Here is an 8623-nt window from a genome sequence, read left to right as displayed (position 1 = left end):
GATGGCCACCCTCAGCCTGTAGATTAGCTCCGGTGGTGCATTATGCACAGCAAAATGTGTGGTGTTAACGGGTGTTAATTTTCGGGTGTAAATTATTCTGAGTTGATGGGTGTTGGTTTGGGAGTTACATGAACACCTGCAGTGTTCGAAAAGCTTTAGGGGTGGTGTTCTTTGAGTGAGAATGTAAGGTAACCATCAAGTGTGTATACCTAAGCTAAGTCCAGCAGGTGTCAATTGGGATAGAGATGTGCAAATTTGCATGGTTTTGCTACTCGGAGATGTAATGACTAATGTTAATTTGATTAGTATTTAGGTTGCGGAATTTAACACTGCTCAGGACACTCCTGATGGAGTTAATCACTCATTGCCATGTGCATCATTTCTTTTTCAGCACATGGTGACGGTGAACAGGGGAGAGCGAGCTTTGGAAATTTTCGATATATAAAGGTAAGAACTGAATGTATTCACTTAAAACGGCTATCAACCATTATACTGTATAAACTTGTTTAATGATGTCAGGTATTGACATTTCCAAACTGCTTGGGACACCTCAAAAACTGACAGATTTGACAACTTCTGTGATGGAAGTTATTTTAAGACGCATCCATCGTTCTCTAAACAACAAACTGCTTTACAAATTCAGATTTACTGCGACGACTTTGAAACTGCAAACACACTGGGTTCAAAACGAGGTGTTCACAAAATAGGTGCTCTCTATTTTGGCCTCAGAAATCTGCCACTAAATTTTAACTCAGCTGTTATGAACATTCATTTGGTTGCACTGCTTCATAGTAAAGATGTGAAAAAATATAGCATTGATCCAGTTCCACAGCCTCTGATTGATGACATCAAAACACTGGAGAGTCATGGCCTTGATTTAGCTTTTTGAAATGCACTGCGCTGAGTTGCAGTCGGACCCACAGAAGTTATCTGTGTTAGGTTTAAAGAAAAACTCAACTCTTAACAGCCTTTTTTTTCACGTTTATGATCATTTTTCTTTGGATGTTATTCTTGATGGGGTGGCACAATTTGAGATAAAGTTGCTGTTGTAGTATCTCTCCGAAAATGTTTTGTCCAAGCCTGATGTGCTCTCCAGAATTTATGCTTTTGACTATGGGTAACTGGAGCGCTAAAGTCGACCTACAAGGATTAACCTGGACAGCAGTGGCAATAATATAGGACTCAGTTCTATTCAGACTCTCTGTCTTGTGAGAAACATCCCTTTGCTTTTTGGTGACTGACACTGTAATTTGCTGTTGCTCTTACTACAGATAATCAACATCATATTTTCACTGTCTGTTATGATAGGCATGACTGTATATTTGAAACATTCAATAATGAAACATCATGACTTGTTCAAACAATTGTATCTACGTAGCAACCTGATCCCAAAGCATCACTTTATGATACACTACCCAGCTTGTATACGAAAGATAGGACCCTTATACATATGTGGAGTATGAGATTCGAGTCAAAACACAGGGTTCTCAAAAACACAAATTTTAAAAACATCACTAAATCACTCGCAAAAAAACATCAAATGTCCATAGGATACCATTGGGAGACCTCACCATTACAGCATACTGCATATGGACCCTTGAAATCATTATTTTTGGACAATGAAAACGACACTGACGTGTTTGCCTGAGCCCTGAATGTTGCTGTACCAAAAGACATCTTTTCTACCAACCGGGTTAAAATCAGTGGGACAGAGTACAGGGCAGGACTAATAATTTGCACTCAGATTGAACATGAAATGTCTGTGTTTTGCAGAATCAAAAAGATTCTTTTACTTGGTAGTATTATCCATTTCCTAGTGGACAAGCTTGTGGTTGACCATTTCAGTGAGCATGTTCTTGCCTTCCAGGTGTTTGAAAGTGATGAGGCAGATGTTATCAAAGCAGACAGTCCTGTAATGTATAAGCCCTTTGACTTACAAAGTGCATATGGTGAAATTGAGAGGCTTTATATTGTACTGATTTTTCTTTGTAAATGTACATGAGTTGTGCCCAGTATATGGTGCTTGGAAGATTTAGGTTAAATTACATATACCCCTTCTGCATTTTTTTTTTTTAAGAAAAATGTATTTTATATTACAAGTTATCATATTATTGTGTTAAGTATATTTTTGTTTCAGATAATTTTATGAAAGCTGATGTGTTTTTGTTGTTCCCATTCACAGACTTTGTTATTCAAACAAACAAAACAGACAGAAACACCAGACGGTGGAGGTAATGCACCAAAAAGCTTCAGTATTTGCCAACTGCTAAAAAAAACATCAGGAGAACTGAGTTTCTTAGAGCAGCACCTGACATGTGTCTGGCATGGCTAGTACTGGCAATTCAAACAACACAGGGCCGGTGTCTGATGCTGCGTGGAAGGCGCGCTGACAGAGGGGGCGTGCACCAAGGTCACCTCTGGTGGCTGCGTAGCAGCTGACTTAGATCTGGTGTGGACCAGGGAATCTGACTGTGGAACTAATGGATTTAATGAAATTAATTTTAATCCATTCAAACTGAACTTTGAGCTAGCCCTGATGAAGCGTGCACTTGCACAACACGGCCTGTTGACACATCCAGCACAAGTCAATATCATTATTGCAGATTATTGCTATGAACAAATTCACTGGCTTCACTGAGCCTAACATTGATAACCTGTACTATGAAGCTGGTTAGTAACTGGCTCAGTTAAATCTGTGCGTTTGGCTGATGATGAACAAACTATTATGAACATGTGATGCAGAACAAAGGTATATTAATGTCAACAGTGTATGGATCATTTTTGTAGTGAAAGACATCCGTGGGTTTAGTTTTTATTTCCAGTTCTGGTCACAGAGTCTCCTCATGTTACTCTGAGCCACAGTGATGAGGAAGAGTAAAAGCCTCCAAACTGTCAGGAATCATTGAAAATGACAGCATGCTCTCAATAAATCTTAAAAGGAATGAATGAAGGGACCATAAAATTTTGATCAAACAAATTTCATGGCAATCCATCCAATAGTTGTCAAGACGATTTGCTACAAAGTGGTGGATGGCTAAAAACATTGATTTTAAACGGCTAAAAATATTGATTATAAACAGCTAAAAAACATTGATTTTAAACGGCTAAAAATATTGATTATAAACAGCTAAAAAACATTGATTTTAAACGGCTAAAAATATTGATTATAAACAGCTAAAAAACATTGATTTTAAACGGCTAAAAATATTGATTATAAATGGCTAAAAATATTGATTTTAGCTGCTGAGAGAGACGTCCTGAATAAATTCCTCTTTTACTGCTTTACATTTAATCTTTTGGACCAATTAGGAGACTCACATGTGACCTGTGACTGACTGTGTCATATGAACCTGGACTTACCAAACCTAATTACCTCTTGTTGTAGTGTGTCTGTGTGTGTGTGTGTGTGTGTGTGTGTGTGTGTGTGTGTGTGTGTGTGTGTGTGTGTGTGTGTGTGTGTGTGTGAGTGTGTGTGTGTGTGTGTAGGTATTAGCTCTGGTAAATTATTCATCCTCCCTTGATGAAGGTTTAGTTTGATCCTTTGACTTTTTGACACCTGGCAGTTGTGACTCCTCAACCTCACTGCACGTGTTGTTCAGCTTCTCTTTGAAAAGTGACTCAGAGTTACATCTGAAGTACCAGAGGGTTTAAAGTTAAAGTCCTCTCTGCACCTTCACATTTCACCTGTGATCCTCTGCTCTGCATCAGAGTTCAGTGCAGGTTTGAAGTCATTTTTTGATTACTCATATTCTGATTCTGATTCTTGATTCACCATTTCTTGAAAATGAACATCCTACATCACCAGCCAGTCTATTCTAATGACTCATAAAACTACATTACAAACTCCATTGCAGCTGCACAGATTGTGGAAAAGATATTATATTAGTACACTTTCTTACAAAAGGGAATGTTCTGTTTTATCAGGAAGTTTAGCAACTGCTTTATTTCATGAATGGAAATATCACACTAGTTTAAAAGGAATATCAAGAAGTATGTGTTGCATTTCCAGTAACTATACTTATACTGCGTATACTGCGTATATCTTTCTTAGCTTAGCACAAAGGCTGGAAACACAGGCGGGACAGCTCTCCTGGCTCTGTCTGAAGGGAGTAAAATCTGCCAATCAGCACTTCTAAAGATCGTTAATAAACATTTTGCATCTCGTAACCCTGCATGCTGAAAATGACGATGTTTTGATGAAGAGTGTGATTGTATAATCACACAGTCGACACACGTCTTTGCTGTTTTCCTTGCGCAGAATCAGCCATTTGAATGACAGCGCTCGTCTCTGCATGTGCAAATGTTCCCCTAAAACAAGTGCCAGAAACAGCACAGCCTAAATGATTGTGATTGGTTTAAAGAAATGCAAACAACACCCCTATAGCAGAATGATAATGGTGCAGCCAGACCATTGTCCAGCACTGACACAGCACTGTGGAGATAGGTCTAGCAATGTAAGTCAACCCTAACCCTAACTAGTTGCTTGTTCCGCCTAAACTTAACCAAACCTTAAAGATAGCAGCGTCACATCATAAACATAAGACTTATTTTTCAACAGTAATCTGTAACAGTTGTGAAAGACACAAATGATTTCAGATCTAAAAACACTTCTATAAGTTGTTCTAGAGGTCACAGACAAAAAATGCTCTAAGTTGTTGTTCATTATACTTATGCTGTTGCCATGTTTGATGTATTGTCATAAAGCTGCGAAGTGTGGTCTTTGTACAGCGTAATGCAGAGTTAAACCCACTTCACAGCAGCATGGGACGGGCTACAGTTACATAAATATTACTCAAGGAGAACAAGAGGGAATTATGTTGAAAGAATGGTGGAAAGAAAACAACTGGGTCCTCACCGATGTGGGAGCCTGTGTGTACATGCAAATTAACCACAGTGAATTATTTACTCTCTCATCATCCAGCTTTGTTTGAATCATTTGACCTTTGACACTGGGCAGCAGGGACAGCTGCCTTGCAGAGGGAGAACTCAGACCCTCTGACTACCAGCTCTATGTCTCTGTCCATGCTACACTGAGCGGTGTACAGTCAGCCTCACAGGGCTCCCCTCACCCTCCACGTCACCCACTGAGGCCTCCTACAGCCGTAGCTCCCTCCCTCCTCTGTTGCACTACTTAAATATGTTAGGACAGAGAATCAGAGCAGAGTTAGAGCATGTAGTTTCCCTGCAAAAAACAACAAATCAACAAATAAATAAAATTCATGCAACAGAGGAGTGAAGGAGCAACAACTGCCAGAGTTTCACTTAAATCCAAGCAAACATATACAAACTAATTTTAAGCAGAAAAAACACTTAATAGCATTTAATTCTCTCTCATACACAATGCAAAAGCAAGAAATGAAATACATGCATGCCTCCCTCCCTCTCTGTTTCTGTCTCTCTCTCTCTCTCTCTCTCTCTCTCTCTCTCTCTCACACACACACAAACGCACTCTCTATCAATATTTCAGCATCTAATTACCGCAGCACACGTCTGGGACAAAGGTTGTGAGCAGCCATGGCCTGTGTGTGTATGTGTGTGTGTGTGTGTGTGTGTGGGTGTGTGTGTGTGTGTGTGTGTGTGTGTGTGTGTGTGTGTGTGTGTGTGTGTGTTGTCTAAACATATCAGATTTTATACCTGTAGATTAAGACACATTAGCCAAAGGTGAGCAACACAGCTAAAGTAAAACATCCTGCAGCAGAGAGGGGAAAGAACAGAAGAAGAACAAGAAGAATGTGAAAAAATAAAAAGGCATGAATGGAGGATGAAATGAAGAATGATGAAGGGAAACAAGGAAGGAAAAAAAGATAAAGAGCAAACATGATGAGGGAAGGATAGGAGAAAAGAAAGGAAGGAAGGAGAGAAAAACAAAAGGAAAGACAGGGAGAGAGAAAAGGGGAATGATAAAGAAGAAATACAAGAGCGATGCGGTTATTGAAAAACAAAGGAAGATAAAAAGACAGAAGATGTGTAGGTAAATGTCTGCTGTAGTCGTTTCTATTTGTTCCTCTGCTTCCTTTGTCTCCGATCATGTGACTGAACACCGTCTGAAATTCCATCAGGCAGATGACAAACTGACCACAGCAGAGACACAGAGCTGAGAGCTGAAATCATCACATTATCATGTGTTGACTGTATCTTTCTGTCTTTTGTTTTCACTTTTTTATTAAGTTTCTTTTAGAAATGTGGGATAGTAGCTATTGCCCACCAAAGCCCAGCCTCCCCCTGCTGAGTCATCAGATGCTTTACCAGAATCTCTGAACGGCCATCCAAAAACTCTTTCTCCATTAAAGCGTAGCTCTCACACTGAGAACAACATGAATCCTTGATTCCCTCCTGATGTGATTTTGTGTCATTAGCAGTTAAAGAGCCAGATATTTCTCTCAGGAGTTGAGAAAGGAGACAAACAGCAACAGCGTCAGGTTTGAATATTGGAGTCAAACTGGACAAAAAATGCTGTAATTCTTTTCTCCATGTCTGCGCAATCTATAGGCAAGTTTGCTAAAACATTCAGACCATTTTAGAGTGTCAGTAGCAGATAAAAACAGTAATTCATCTTTTTATTAGCTGAAGTTGCTGTGTGGAAACATGAATGTTGACATGAACTCAGCTACACCCAGCTCAGAAGCTGATATCATAATGTAAAGATAAGAGTGAAAGCTCTGTGAGTACTCAGGGAGGGAGCAGGAGTCAACCCAACCTGCTGCACAGTCAGATCACAGTCAGATCACAGTCAGATCACAGTCAGATCACAAATAAAACTAGACTTTGTTTAGTCGTATACTTTTCAGAGTGTTTCGGTACAAGTTTGCAACAGTGTGTTCACTGACAAAAATATGAATGTACAGTACAACAAATGTATGTGAAGCATTACTAAAGTACAGCTGCGCAAATCATCTAATACCAGACGACAGGGACGTGTGGTCAAAAGTGTAAGAGATGATCAACAACTATTCACTATTCATTCTGAAGCAAGGTTCTGACACACAGAACTCCATCATTAAGACCAAGAGGATCAGTGATTTCAGCAAGTTCCCCAAACAACCTATGTTTACATTCAAGTCACAACTAACACCTTATTATTTCAATCCAAACCACAATGTCTCCCTAACCCTCACCAAGTCATTTTTGTGTCTACACCTAACCACACTTTAACCATAGTTGTGTAAGATTGTCAGAAAATGTGTCATTTATCTTTATTCATTTTATTTTATTTTTTGAAATGGCGCTGTAGTCCTGTCCGTAGTGACGTCACATCAGAAAACTCTTACGTGCTGTTCTGGAGGGCATGGACCAACAAAATTCGTTATGCTCATACTTGACATGACTAGAGTGTCTTCTACAACCTATTTTCTACATTTCTTTCTTTGAATTAGCTCAGATACAAAGTATAGTAAAGATGAGCCAGTCAAGTAGATGGGTAAAGATTTTCAGCCTTTGGCTCACTGCAAGAATAAAAATAGTCAAAATCTGATTATTTCTAGATAATCAGCCAGTTAATTCTGCTGTTCTATATTATTAGCATCTCCATTCATGTGGACTCATGACATTATATTTAAATGTTTTCTTAAACTCAATTTGAAATTTGATATTCCCTTCATGCATTGCTTGATATGAACTGGAGGTAAACTCTCCAATATTTCAAACATTTTGAGAAAAGGCTAGAACAGTAAATATGATTCTCCGTAATATTTTGTCTTCTTCTCTCATCTATTCTTAATTATTTCACAACCCTTTACATTTACCGATCCTCTGTCATGACCTGCCTCTCTGTGTGACTTCCTGTGTCATTTCCTGTTTAATTTAAAATGACTTTCCTTGCGTCTCTATTGGTTGTTTTACTCCCTGCCCTCGTGTCCTGTGTGATTGTCTACCAATTAGTTTCACCTGTTCCCGATTACCGTTGTCCTTCCTTGTGTATTAAGTCTCCATGTTCCCTTCACTCTGTCAGTTTGTCAGTTCTGTGTTTCCCTGTGCCTCTGCTACCTCATTTTGTTTCCTAGTGTTTTTCCTTTGAGCCAGTCACCAGAGTTTTTTTTCCTGCTTCCTGTTCCTGACAGCGTTACTTGTAGTGTACCTTATTATTATCACAAACTAGGAGCAGTTGATTCATGCATTATTAACATTATAGAATATGATACCCATCTAAAAAGCAAGTCATAATCTTAAAGATACAGTAAACAAACCATTTAAATATTGTTTGCATCACATACGTGCTCCTTCTACAGTTCGATTAAATGTTGACATGGTGAATTTATTATGCGGTGTTATGTTTTTGTGTTATTCACATAGATCCATACATTTCCACAGGAAAGTGTGAAGTTTTTATATTCACCTGGAAATATTTTAAGAAATAAAGACGTGTCAGCCGGATCAGTGTGCAAAAATACACCATGGCCCTTTAAAGGAAAAGAACACACACACACACACACACACACACACACACACAAACACACAGTAAGAAGATTATGCATAAAGCCAACATGCCTCTGTAGCCCACCGACCGTTTGTCCCTCACCCTTTTGCGTGATCTGAACTCTTCTCGTTCCCCAGGTTCTCTCTCTCTGTCCTCCCTTTGTTTCGGTTTTGGGTCTTGCCACAGACGTCCTGCCTGGTGGATGGAGGG

This window comes from Seriola dumerili, unplaced genomic scaffold, assembly GCF_002260705.1.
Source record: "Seriola dumerili isolate Sdu_G_001 unplaced genomic scaffold, Sdu_1.0 BDQW01000036.1, whole genome shotgun sequence".
Classification (NCBI taxonomy): domain Eukaryota; kingdom Metazoa; phylum Chordata; class Actinopteri; order Carangiformes; family Carangidae; genus Seriola; species Seriola dumerili.
The sequence above is the reverse complement of the archived record's forward strand: the minus strand, read 5'-3'. Positions refer to the sequence as shown.